The sequence below is a fragment of the Callorhinus ursinus genome, unplaced genomic scaffold (assembly GCF_003265705.2).
Source record: "Callorhinus ursinus isolate GAN/ISIS: 27379988/994484 unplaced genomic scaffold, GSC_fseal_2.0 scaffold12, whole genome shotgun sequence".
Classification (NCBI taxonomy): domain Eukaryota; kingdom Metazoa; phylum Chordata; class Mammalia; order Carnivora; family Otariidae; genus Callorhinus; species Callorhinus ursinus.
The window spans coordinates 43,574,852-43,588,171 of NW_027397074.1; the positions used below are offsets into that span (position 1 = coordinate 43,574,852).

Below are 13,320 nucleotides of genomic sequence, written 5' to 3' on the forward strand. Positions count from 1 at the left end.
CTCTGAAGTCAACTCATTGCAACTATCCAGCTGTAATGCTCGACTCCATACAGATGATCTTTCTAGCTTTCTTAAAGGCCCAGCATAGTTCTATTTCAACATTCGCTCCATTTTCAGGACTGAATTTGATGAACCAACAATTTACAAAGACAACTTTTAATTCATGGCTAGTTTACTCCAGCTGCTGAAATAAATATTTCTTGTTGGAAATGGTCCTTTCAAAAAAAAAAAAAAATCCTACAATTGCACATAACCAGCCTTTGAATGGATCAACTTTTCCTTAGTTTATAGACCTGTCATTTGAAACTTTTCCCAAGCCATAATTTCCATTACAGGGCAGTCAGTGGAAATTACAGTGAGATTCTTGCCTTCCCAAATTCAATGTGAAATCCAGATGCACTTAAGTGTTGCTGTAAACTTTATGAGTTAAATATCTAAAAGTCAGGGACACTGGGCAGCACAATAACACCACCTATTAAAAAAAAAAAAAAGCATTCACGTTCACATTTGTAGCTGGAGTTTTTCCCTACAAGTGAGTGAATAAACATTATTCGACTGTAGGGACAATGCTCTAGGAGGCCAATTCATATATAAACACGACATGTTGCAGCCTTCCCAGTTTCTGGCATGGCCAGAGGGTTCAAGTTATTAGAAACAGACAGTTCTGACTGGGATGCTTTCTAACTTTTTACCAACCCATCAAATTCCTAAGGTCATTGAAGACCCCTTAAGAGTCATAGCTATTTTTCCTAAGTATGAAATGTGTAGGCCTGATATCTATGACACTATCAGTCCCTACTCTTTGATGGTGACAGAATGTTATTTATCCACCCAAGCTCTCACCTTGTTACCTGGGACACGGGACTGGCCAGAGACCGACGTGGCCACCAGGTATGCTTGTATAGTGCATAACCCGTCCCTCTGTATACAGCAGCCCTGGAGACTAAGGTGCTAGGATTACATAATAAAATTCTTTTAAACAGGAGTAAGGCCAAAACTTGGTCCCATTTAATCCTTCATGAAGGTGTGTGTATACATAAACCTACATGTCTACTTTCCCCAGAAATGAACCTGATGATGGATCCAAGCAGTATGCCACACAAGAGCGTCCATGTCACTCCTGGCCAATGGAAGGGCCTTTAATAAGCAGGCATCTGGAAGAGAAGACAGCTGCTCGTGGGTAAGGCTAGGTGACAAAAGAAAAGGCAGGGAGGCTGAGGCTCCGAAGTCCTCTCTCTTCAAGGCTGGGAGGGAACTGTTTGTGCGAAGACACTCCCATTCCTTTTGCTTGAAATTGTTTACCAAAGGAAACCCTACCCATCCTCCAAGGCGTTGGCCTATATACTACCTCTACCATCTGTTGTGCTGTACATATTTGCAAATCTATTTAAACACCCCATCAAAACGGAAGCTCCTTAGGGGACCAGTCCTTAGATGACACACATCGTAAGCCCAGTGCTTTGTAAATAATCACTGTGCATTAGGATGTAGGCTGAACATATAAATGCGTGCCCTGGACATGCATAACACAAAAGACACTAAGATAAGCATCCAGCTCAGACAATTCGACTAATAAAGTCAGATAGACAGGAGAGGAAAATAGACCCTTGTAAAAGGACCGTACCAGTATATAGAAATAGTTACATGAAAAATATACCTACAGTTGTTCAGAGGGCAACACAATGATGCAATATTCGAATGGGGGTGTAGATAGGGTTAATTTGGGAAGGACTTACTGATGAATGGGAACTGAGTTGGGTTTTAAAGGGAGGGAGGCGGAGGGAGTTATAGGTAAGGTTAGGGAATCTAAAAATGACTAAGTTTGAAGCAGAAAGCACAGGCGAGAAGTCTGTAGGTACTATGGAAAGGCCGTAGGGCCAATATTCATTAGTTATAGAATATTTATGGAAGAACTTTCAAACGGTAGTTCTGAACTGTGGGTAATTTTACACTCTGCCCACCCCAGGGATGTTTGGCAATGTCTGGAGACAAGAGGGGTGGGGGTGGGGCTGCTGTTATCTAGTGGGTAGAAGCTAGAGATGCTGCTTAAATGTCCTACAACGTGCACATGGGACAGCACTCTCCTTTTCCACCCCCCAACAAAGAACTGTTTGGCCTAAAATGTCAATAGTGCCAACAAGGAGAAAGCCGGCTTTAGAGCGACATGAACATTATGAGAAATGGAACTGTTGCTTCTAGATTGCCTGTCAATGATAATTTTCGTTATTTTCTATTGTCTGAATCCAAGAAGCCAAAAGGCTGTTAGGAAGGTGCAAAAGAAGGATACAAGAGGTTGTTTGGACTTAAGAGCTTGGACTTTCTTTATGGAAACAAAGAAATGGAATTCGTTTCGAGAAAGACATACTGAATTCTTGCCATATGCTAGTTGCTCAAGGGAAATTCTAAGTCAGTAGGTCCACAACTGAGCAAGAAAAATGACACAATTCACAGTTAATAATCCCAGACTGTGATGTATATGCCAATAGAGAATCCTACTAACTGCTGTAGAAAAAAACATGATTCTCTGAGAATGAGAAACTTCTCGAAAGAAAATCTTACATGACTTTTGAACTAAATCTCTAGTGAAAAGAGACAAAACGGTAAGTCAGAATAGAGAACAGTTTGAGCAGATGAACAGAAGTAGAGATGGGCAAGACATCCAGTGTGACTGGAACTCTGCAAGAAGAGTCTTGCAATTCAGACTGGGTCCACATCCTGTAAGGTTTGAAATGCTTGGCAGAATTCAGACTTACTTCTGTAGACAATGGAGAGCAGCTGAAGGGGTCAACCGATAGGTCTGTGTTTTAGAAAAACCACCAGTGGTGGGGTGGAGAACTGAGGAGAAAGAAGACAGAAATAGAAAATCTGGTGAAAGTAGAAATGGAAAGACATAATTTTTCTATGTTACAGATCTGAGTGCCTCATTATCAGAAGTAAGGAAGTAACTAGAAAGTGAAAAGGGTTTGACAGACAAGAAAAGGAGGTCTGCTTCTGATGTGTGGGGAGACATTTTGCAGAACCAAGAAGCCTGGGCCTCAAAGCAGGAGAGATAAAGGAGTCATGATACACACAGAAACTGAGTGCTGAGGATCCCATCATACAGCCACACATTCCAGCAAGGCCCTTGAAGCAGAGCAAGTCCCTCAGAACAATGATATATAGTAAAAACCCAACTCTAAAAACTTGGTTATATCACTCAGCCAACTAATCAGTAAGTACTGACTGAGGACCTACCAGGGATAAAGAAATCCTACCCAGTATGAAGAAAAGCCAAACGTTGTACTGCACTAGAAACCAAGTAATTGGTAAATTTCACAGGAAGTGTAACAGGGGTTGGGGGTGCAGAGTCACAAAGGGCCCAGAGTTCAGTGTTTTACAGGATCTGGTACCAGAGTCTCTAAGGCTCACCCTTGCAGTTACCCTCTCACTGGAAGCTCTGCTCCCATTTCTTGGTGTTGCTTTAGGATTTATAATGTGACACCCCCCCCCCAGTCAAACTGCCTCAGTTCAATACTAGCTGTGTAACTTCTTTAAGTCCTAGTTTTCTTCATCTGTAATGTGTTGATAAACGTATGGGGCGCCTGGGTGGCTCAGTCGGTCAAATGTCCCACTCTTGGTTTTGGCTCAGGTCATGATCTCTGTGTGGTGAGATGAGAACCCACATCTGGCTCCACACTGGGCAGGGGGTATGCTCTTTCCCTCTCCCTTTGCCCCTCCCCCAGCTTGCAGTCCTCTAATAAGTATTTTTAAAAAAATGTTGGTAAAGATAATACTTTTGCCCCAGGGCAGAAATGAGGGATTAAATGAGCAGTGTTAGATGTAGCTACTACTCAATTTTTCAGCCCATGAAGTGTTTTGCAATTAAATGCTGAACTGTTATAGATTATCTCCATTTTATAGTCAGAGGCAGAATGATGCAGAGAAAACCCAAGAACTCATCATTCACACAGTGTGGCAAAAACTGTTGGCTGCCATCCTTTTCTGTTCTTCCTCCACAGTGATTAGGAACATCACCATCCTGTAGAAATCTACATCTCCCAGCGTGCCAGGTGCAGCCATGTGACTAAGTCCCGGCCAATAAGATGTAAGACTTCTGGGAAGCCTCCTTAAAAGCATGCACGTTTCTTTGGGGTAATTTTCCCTCCTGCCGGCTGGAAGAATAACTGGAGCTCCTGCATCTACTCTGGATAGGAGATAATCTTGGGAATGGAAATCCAACATGGCGAAGCAACACAATAAGAGTCTGGATCCGTGATCCTGTGAAGCCCCATACCACTCCAGAACTGACCGCCTCCAGATGGCTGGAAAGTGAGAGAAATACACTCTTCCACTGAAGACATTTCTGTTTAAGGGTTTTAGTGAGTCACGTGCAGCCAAACCAAATCAACCAGAACACAGAATAACTGGAATGCTAGTTTGTTTTGTTGGACCTAAAGTTCTAAACTGAATCTGAAACTTTAAATATTTTTTGTCTTACCCTTTTTTTGGGGGGGAACTTAAAAAAACTAAGAATTTATCATAAAACACATGGAAAGAAAATCTGAGTAAAATCATACCTGCATCAGTACAATCTGTGTCTCACTCTTAAACTGGAATAAAGAATGGGAGAAAGAGCAGGAGGAAACCATCATGTCAAATTATAGCTCCCTTTGGTGGCTTTAGGACTTTCTCCAGAATTGGTTATTAGTGGGCAATAATGAAGCAAATTGCACATGCATATTACTTCTGAGTTATGAACAATGCAACCAGCAGTAACCTTTGAAGCTGTCAGGATCTTTTCAGGCAAGCAATTAAAGTGAAAAATGAGAGTGTGCACAACTCCCATCACCCAATACTACATGTAATAACACCACCTACAAACACTGACACAAGAGTGGGACTCAGTCTGAATATTAATGCAGATCTGTTCCCATTTGTTCCTCTTTTTCCCCCTGTAACCCATCCCACCCCCATCTGCCAAAATTTTTTTTCTTTAAAGGGCAGCTCTGACACCATGAATTGCATTCACCTGAAACCTACATCCACTGTGACATCTCTCCCATCTGCACTTGAGGAAATTTCCTTCCCTCTCCCTTGACCAAAATATAAATTTAGGACAAGATTAGATTCTACAGGAGAAAAAGTTGATAAGGACGTGAACCCCAATTAGGAAATCAAGATTAAAATAACTGATATTTACAGAAGGCCAAATAGATGTCAAGTTTTGGGTGCTAGGCACTGAAGACCTCTCCCTCCCCCAAAAACAGTCCCAACTTGTCAAGGAGACCAGACATTAGAGGATCTGACTTACATCGATCTTTAATAAAAATAAAAATAATCTAGCATAGAAAATATCTGCTTTTCTAAGTAGGAATCACCCACTGTTTACATAGGTTTTGTGATTTAAATACTTTCAAGGGCTCTGGAGAAATGACAGGAATAAATGCAGAGGGGAGCCAGTTAGAAAAGGTCTTTCCAAGCCAAGAAGAAACCCTCGTGCTGGAGTTCTGAGACCCGATGCCTACAGGTCCTATAAACAAGTTTGGTATCATTTGGTTTCATTTTTATACGATCAATTACCTAGAGACCAATGGTTCTCACCCAGAACTGCATGTTGGTATCCCCTGGGTAGCTTAAAAAAAAATTCAGATGCCCAGGACTCATCTCCAAAATTCTAATATGTCACTAGGGTTGACGATCATTAATATGACTCTGAGAAGGCTTGGGAACCAGGAAAGGGATAGAGAGTTAACTGGTTGGGAAAGTCATTAAACAAAAGTTTGCATTTCTAAAAAGGCAACTGTGAAATTGGCAATGAATTACTGAAATTGACTTAAAGGTTTTATAAATAAATCCAACATCCAGTAAAACCTTTTAGATTCAGACTTCACTTGGAGCTCTGGTCTCCCCTCTTTTACTTTCTATGAAGTGTTAAGCTTAATAATTATAAAGACAGGTTAAGGTGCTCAAGTATTTTTAAAAACAAATTACAACCAGCCAAATATCAACAATCCTTGAATCGTGAGTGATTTTCATCTATTCCTGAGAACATCCTGATAAGACCACTAGCCGGGAATTTTTTTTTTTCGTCACTGATTTTCTTCCCAGTGTGGTCCTAAAATTAATAAGACTGCATCACTTGAACTATTCTGTGGCTCAGATTTTTCCATAATTCAGATTGGCCTGAACCTGTGTGGTTTTCCTGTGCTGTTAATATTCATCTCAGTTGCAAACCAGGTCACAACCGAGCATATTAGTTTTGCATTTTGGAAGCCAGTTAAGTCAAGGATTTGGCAAAGGGAATCACCGTCGTTACTTCTCATCTCCCAGGAAGCCGAATCAAGAGCGAGCACACACGCAAGCGAGCACGCACATGCTCAGGACCTAGCGACCTGACTGTCCTGAGTTGTCAAGCAGGAGCACGCACGTTGGCTGCAGCTTAGGTGGCTCAAGGTCTGATCTGCGGAGCGCTGGCTGGCCAGCGGGCTATGGGATCATGCACACCACCGCCTCGTTGCCCAGACTGCAGCCAGGAGTGCAGCGTACAGGCTCACCAGCTACAGAGGTGATGAAGTTGTCGGGGATTCATTTTTCCCCTATTCTGAGAATTCTTCTTCAGCCTTCATTCTTCTTGCTAATGATTCGGGGTTCGTGCTGGGCTGTAACTCAGATCCCTCTTGCGGATTGGGTGAATCTGGGCGGCTGGGAAGGCCTGGGCACCCGGCAGATGGCTCCTGGCATCCCTGGCTTTTGTGGAAGGACTTCTGGGAAGCAACTGTGGACTTAATGTTGCCTTTTATTAAATAAGGCTTACTTTCTTTAGACCAGCAATATAATCTGGTAGCTACAGGCACAGTTCGCTGCTTACTGTGCAATTTGAGCAACTTTCTCAGCCCGTCTCAGCTTTCTGATAGGGAAGACAGTGACTTATAGTTCCTACACATTATGAGGTTATTAAAAGGATTATAAGAGATAAGCCATATACAACACAGAGCACAGTGGCTGGTACATGCTAAGTACTTAATAAATCACAGCTATTACTATTACTCTTTTAGGCATTCAGGTCTAAAAGCATTTAGTGTTTACATTGTGGACTACATTTGTGATCAATTGTTTTTGTGTTTTTTTAAGATTTTATTTTTATTTGAGAGAGACGGAGATGGAGCATGAGCAAGGGGGAGGAGGCAGAGGGAGAGGGAGAAGCAGACTCCCCGCTGAGCAGGGAGCCCAATGTGGGACTCGATCCCAGGACCCTGAGATCATGACCTGAGCTGAAGGCAGATGCTTAACCGACTGAGCCACCCAAGCACCCCAACAATCAATATTGTTTTTAAGTAGCAATAACAACTGATCATAAAGGTATCATCGCCATTTGCCACATCCCTACTATGAATCAGTAAGGAATGGGCAGTCCTCATGAGAATCCTGCAAAGGAAATATCTCCCCCATCCCTTTCCCAAAGGAAAATATAAGGCTCAGAAAAGATCCAGGTCACACAACTAGGAGATGAGGCCTCAGATCCAGGTCTGACTTCCAAGTGCATGCCACTGACCTTGACCACCACCTAATCCTAGCACACTATTCAGTATCAGTGCTCTCAAACTGAGTCCCATGCTCTACCGACTGAGCTAGCTGGGCAGGTTCAATGCCCTCAAATTAAAATCACTAAGTGGCTTTCCCTCCCTTCCCCCACCAATAAATAAATAAAATGCTTCTTGGATAACCACTGGCATGCTTCAGAAGCACTGGAATGAAACACAGGGACAAATTTTGATGGAAACCAGGACTGGTGACACAGGCTTAACTGTAGTTACTACATCTGCATCTCCTATTTAGTTACTCCTTTGGGTGCCTGATCTTAAAGGACACAGATTTAGAACCAGAAGATACAGATTCTAGTCCTAGTTCAAATTATTTCTAACCTACAGCTTTTAGTCAGTTTCCTTACCTGTGAAATGGAGATGATAATGCACCATCATCCTCACAAGCTTGAGGTGAGAATCCTGCATTTAATTGAACTATTACCATGAACTCCAAGGCTCTGCCTCCAGCTGCCAACTTAAGGTGGCCTTGGAGTTATTCCTTCTCCAACAGGAATAACTCAGGGCAGCCACATACTTACTTGTTAGTCTCTCTAGCAAATACTGCATGGAGAAGAGAAGGCTTAAACTATACGTTAAAAGAGTGACCAGGGTTATTTGAACTTAGATTTCATTTTCTTTTGCCATTCCTGGAGCTTCGAAAGGGCGTGCATATGCACCTGCATTAATTTCTCCTGGAAGAGTCAGGAAATTCTCCAACTGCTTTTCCAAAGAGCCACAGGTCTTTTTAAGTAGAGACTGAACACTTTCTGGCTAGCTTTCAGCTGACTTTATTGAAAGCCATTGTGAGTAACTAGAAACAGTGTGATTAACTTGCTCTACAGATAAAAGGAAAGCCTTTCCATTTATAAACCAAGACACATTCAAATGATTTTATCACACATTCAAACCAAATACAAAACTCTATAATGCTTAAGGGAAATAGACGTTATCAAAGGAACTGCAAGACATCAGATTCCTCTGAGAGGCTCAGGAGACTTTTGGGATTTGGTAAACATTACTATCAGCTGAGCTTCAGAAAAATGGAAGGCAAAGACTGATAGATTTTCTTGGCTTATTTGAGATGAGGTTTAATACTCGAGACATGGATTCAGTATCATAAAGATATTTTAAAAGGAACGGCTTTAAAAAGGAATGTTGAGATAACATATACTTTTAAATGTGTGTGTTAGATGCCAAATGTCTACAGCCACGCTGCCTGCTTGACCTTCTCTCCTCCCCTTGGTCCACCTCCACGCTCTAACCAACAATCTAGCTCAGTGTTTTCTCAACATTTACCCTGCAACACAAAGTAGGATATATATTTTAAATTATAACCAGCACACCACCCGCAGAGAAATATACAGAACTTTCACAAAACATCACTCAACTTCACCATATGCAACGCACTCTGATAATATATCTTTAAAAATGTTGGGCTAACCCATTAAATTGATTTTATGACCCACTGATGAGTCCCAAATGGGGATTTTTAAAATGTGAATCTTGCTAAATTACAAATCAATAATATCAATGCATTAAGCCCACCCACAACATGGCTCTTTATTGCTTATAGGATAAAAAAACAACTTAGGTAAAATATATAGATCATTTACAATTTGGCTCCAAACTCATCTTCCTTAGTTCTGTTCCTGCTCTCTATGCTCTAGCAACTCCCCACTCCCAGACTCTGTACACACCTTGTTCATGCTCCACACCTGCTGTTCTCATTATGTTTACCTCTCCAGATCCACTGCCTGCCCTTCTCTGCCCTGTCCTGTGCCCTGAGCTGGTTCACCCAGACTCTCTGCCCTCTGGTCAGGTTCACCAGTGGGAAGCACCAGTAGGAGATTAGAGGGTGGGAGGAGAGAGAAGTATTCTGCTGGTAAGACTTTGTAACATTGGCCCCCTCCCCTACTAGAAACCCCTTCTCCTCCCCACTTGTTGTCATCCTCAGATCCATCCTCCAGAGTCTACTACAGAGGGTACTTCCCCTCCAAAGCATTCTGGGAAACTACTTGGTAGATTTCACCTCAGGACATACATCTATTAAAAGTATGAATTACACTGGAAAGTGTTTATGTTCCCAACAGACTCCGCTTCTTCAAAGCCAGCACCCCGTTTCTCTTAGCATTTAGCAAAGAGGCTGGCAAGTTAACTGTGATTACTGAAAAGATCTATAAATGAAAGGTATTAGGATTATTCAATGACATCGCAACTGTATAATTGTGTAATACGTCACAAAGTCATATTTTCTAATAGTAGTGTCCACAGAGCTACTTCATCTAAATTCCCATTCTGGGGTGATCTGGTCTATTTCCTCTAAATGTAACTGCTGGGAGCCAGCTCGTGGCAAGTGCTGCTTCCTGTATGGTGATCTGGCTATCTCTGGCGGTGACGAACTAGCTCCCACAATCCCCATCACCTGGCAGGGTGTTTTCTGCTTATTATGCTAATTAGATTTTACTTGAAAGATGTAATTATTGCTGCAACCCAAGGAAATAATTAATGGCCAATTTTAGTGAGCAAAATATTCATAAATCAAGTCAACAGACACAAGACCTGCAGCGTTTAAGGTCCTTAAAGAGAAAAAAAGATAACCACCTACAGATTTCTCCTTTCCATAAACAGAGGTTAAATCTATTCAATTATAGTCTCTTGAAAGTTTACATTTCAGATTTAGTTCAATGACTCTTCATGAAGTCTAGGTTTTAACTTTGGGTTCTAAAATGCACTGCCCAACAGAATTATTTAATCAGTTTAAGCATGAAAAGGTGTGATAAAGAGAAGATAGCACTCATCTCCTACTTGGTCTCTTTAAAATGTTTATTCATTCAAGGATTTCTAAACACAACAAACATCAGCCTCTGCTCTCTTATAGGACTGGTAGGCAGGCAAGTGTCATAATGAGACCACTATTCAGTCTGTTGGGCATTTACATCATCTTTGTCGCTTATAAACACTGAGCCTTTTAAACCTGAGGGTTAGAGGACATTTTAAGTTCTTCTAACACCTTGGTAATCAGAGCCCAGGGAAATATTTGCAAAGAAAAATAACACCACAGTGATCCAGAGATCAGATCAAACATACACCTACTATTAAAAGATATTTCAATCCCAAGGAGCATTGTCCCCTCATAAAACATGATAAACAAACCCCCTCCAGCCAGTTCCCCACAGCCCTTCTCCTCAATGCCCTTTTATAATATTCATGTCCTCAGATTTATGTCGACTGTATATTTACTAGACGTGTCTCCCCATTACATTATCAGGGGCTTAAGGGACGAGAGGAGATAGGCCACAGAAGGGAACATATAATAACTGACAGTCAAGTTTATTTTTTTAAGCCCCAAAAACATCTCCATGTTTTCATTTGATTTTAAATGCTAACAACCATATTCCAGCCTTCACATGCTCATAAAGCTGTTAAACAGTCCAGAAAGAAAAAAATAATTTTGGTTTAAATAATGTTCACCATCCACATCTTAATAGTCTGGACACTGAAGCATTTTTCATTCAGAGTAATGATCTCCAGGAGTAAAAATAATATAATTATAACTGAACTACTTGGTCAGCTAAATCACAACCAGAAATGCACCGGTATATTTCATTCACTGTGTCAAAAAATCTTCATTCTGGACCATCAACACAGCACTAAATTTTCATCTGTCATTGAAAACAGGTCGCTTCTATTTCTGGCTTACAGCATGGTAACAGGGTACAGCAATTGGTAAAGACAGCTAATATTTCACATTAAATCTCCCCACCTGACCTTCTGAATCAAAAATGGAGACTCATGAATAAGGAACTACTATATAAACATCTCCTTCTTAAAAACAAAAGTTTCTTAAAGAATGGAAAGATCAAAATTCTTGGAAAGAAAATTTGTTAATAGGATAGCACTGAAGACCAGTGAAAGATGTAGGTTATATCCCTGAGCTGCTTCCTAAGGATTTTATTTTTATTTGAGAGAGGAAGACATATCACAGAGAGGGAGAAGCGGAATCCCCACTGGGAAGAGAGCCTGATGCGGGGCTCGATCCCAGGACCCAGAAATCATGACCTGAGCCCCGGCAGACGCTTAACCGACTGAGCCGCCCAGGCGCCCCTAAGCTGCTTCGTCGTAAAAACAGAAGTGCAAACTCTAGGTCCTCTAGACCCAGTCAAAATGGGCATTTCCAATGAAGGAACACGGGATGAAAGGGCATGCCACCCACTTTAGGTGTTGGCTCGCTGGCCCTTTACAGTCTGCTGCCACTGAGAATTAAAATGCATACAGGGAAGATGAACTACAGGCACTGTAGAAAGCCAGTCTCCTGAGACTCTCCTCCACAACTCTTTTTGAAATCACTTGTGGATCCATATTTAAACCACGTTTTTACCTTCCTTTTAGCTTTCCTTTAAATAAAACTTTCAGAAAAGCTTTGCACATTCTTCTACCTCTTTATCCCCCAACTCAAGCCTGGAGAGAGTGACTCCTGCGTTTGCTCCCACCGAAGCCTCTGGTTACCCCCATCGTCACACGCACCATATTGTGTGAAACTGCCCGCCTGGCATCCTCTCCCACAGGCGGGCGTTTCTCACAGGGGAGCTTTATAAAGTAGTTTACACCTGGGTACTGCCCCAGAGATTCTGATTTAATTGATCTGGGATGAAAGACCCACTAAGTGAAGGCACCTGGAGTTTTAAAAGCTCCTCAGGTGATTCTAATATGCAGCCAGGGCTGAGAACCACTGCTGTATTCAGCTTCCCCAGGACACGCACTGTGGCTGGTTCACCCTTGATTCCCCCACCCTAGACCAATCCTGACACCCAGCACAGAGCCTGTTTACTGAATATTAACTAACTAAATAAAAGATGGTTGCCCAATGATTGAAAAAAAGTGGAGAGCCTCCACAACTCAGGCTGCTGGGCCCCACTCCCAGGGCTTCTGATCCCGTAGCTCTGGACCGAGCCTGAGAATGTGCGTTGCTAATGGGTTCCCAGGTGGTGCAGGTGGGGCTGGTCTCAGGACCCCACCTCCAGAACCATTGCACTAAAAACCACCAAAGCCGCCTCCTAACCTCCAATGAGGTAACATGTGACAACCCAGGCTGCAGGCACCTGACTGTGTGGCCAAAGACAGTAACACTGTGGGGAATGTCACAAGGAGGGACGGCCCAGGTCTGTAAGCCTTTGTAATTGCTGGCCGCAGACCAGGCCCAAGGAAACCGCCCCTCTGGGCTCCCAATTCAATTGACAAGCTTTAATTTTCAAGGCTTGAGTATCTGATTCATCTATCATGTGCTCCCTACCATTCAGAATGAAGGTGGAGCCACCAACATTTAAGTAAAAATTACAGAACACTTTCCTAGAAATAGGCCCAAGATCAAATTTTCCCAGAGCACCAGTGGCAGACTTAGGCCAGAAAACAAACCCAGGGCTGCTTGTTAAATCAATTCAAGCACTAGATTCTACAGCTGTAAAAATACAGTGGTTTAAAATCCAAGCTTCTAATAGCCACCCAAATAGATGCGGTACTAGAATTACTAAAAAAAAAAAAAAGAAAAGAAAAAAAGAGCATGCTCTTTTTTCAACCACTCTCAGTTCAGAAATCTTTCTTAAGAGACAAAGGTAAGGAATAAAGAAAATGCCCAGTGCGTTAGGTTTTCCCACCACCGCACTGGTGACTGGTTCCGGTTCCCAGAAACGGGGGGGGGGGGGGGGGGGGGGGATTTTTTTTGCCCCCTCCCCCCCCCCCCCCCCTCCCCGAGTCCCCCGCC

The 13,320-nt window shown here is 42.4% G+C and overlaps 1 protein-coding gene across 2 annotated transcripts in view; it reads right to left on the bottom strand.

Annotated features, from left to right (window-relative positions):
* Nucleotides 1-13,320, bottom strand: part of JAZF1 (JAZF zinc finger 1) — a 325,709-nt gene that overhangs the window by 143,305 nt on the left and 169,084 nt on the right. The gene's annotated exons all lie outside the window — the stretch shown is intronic.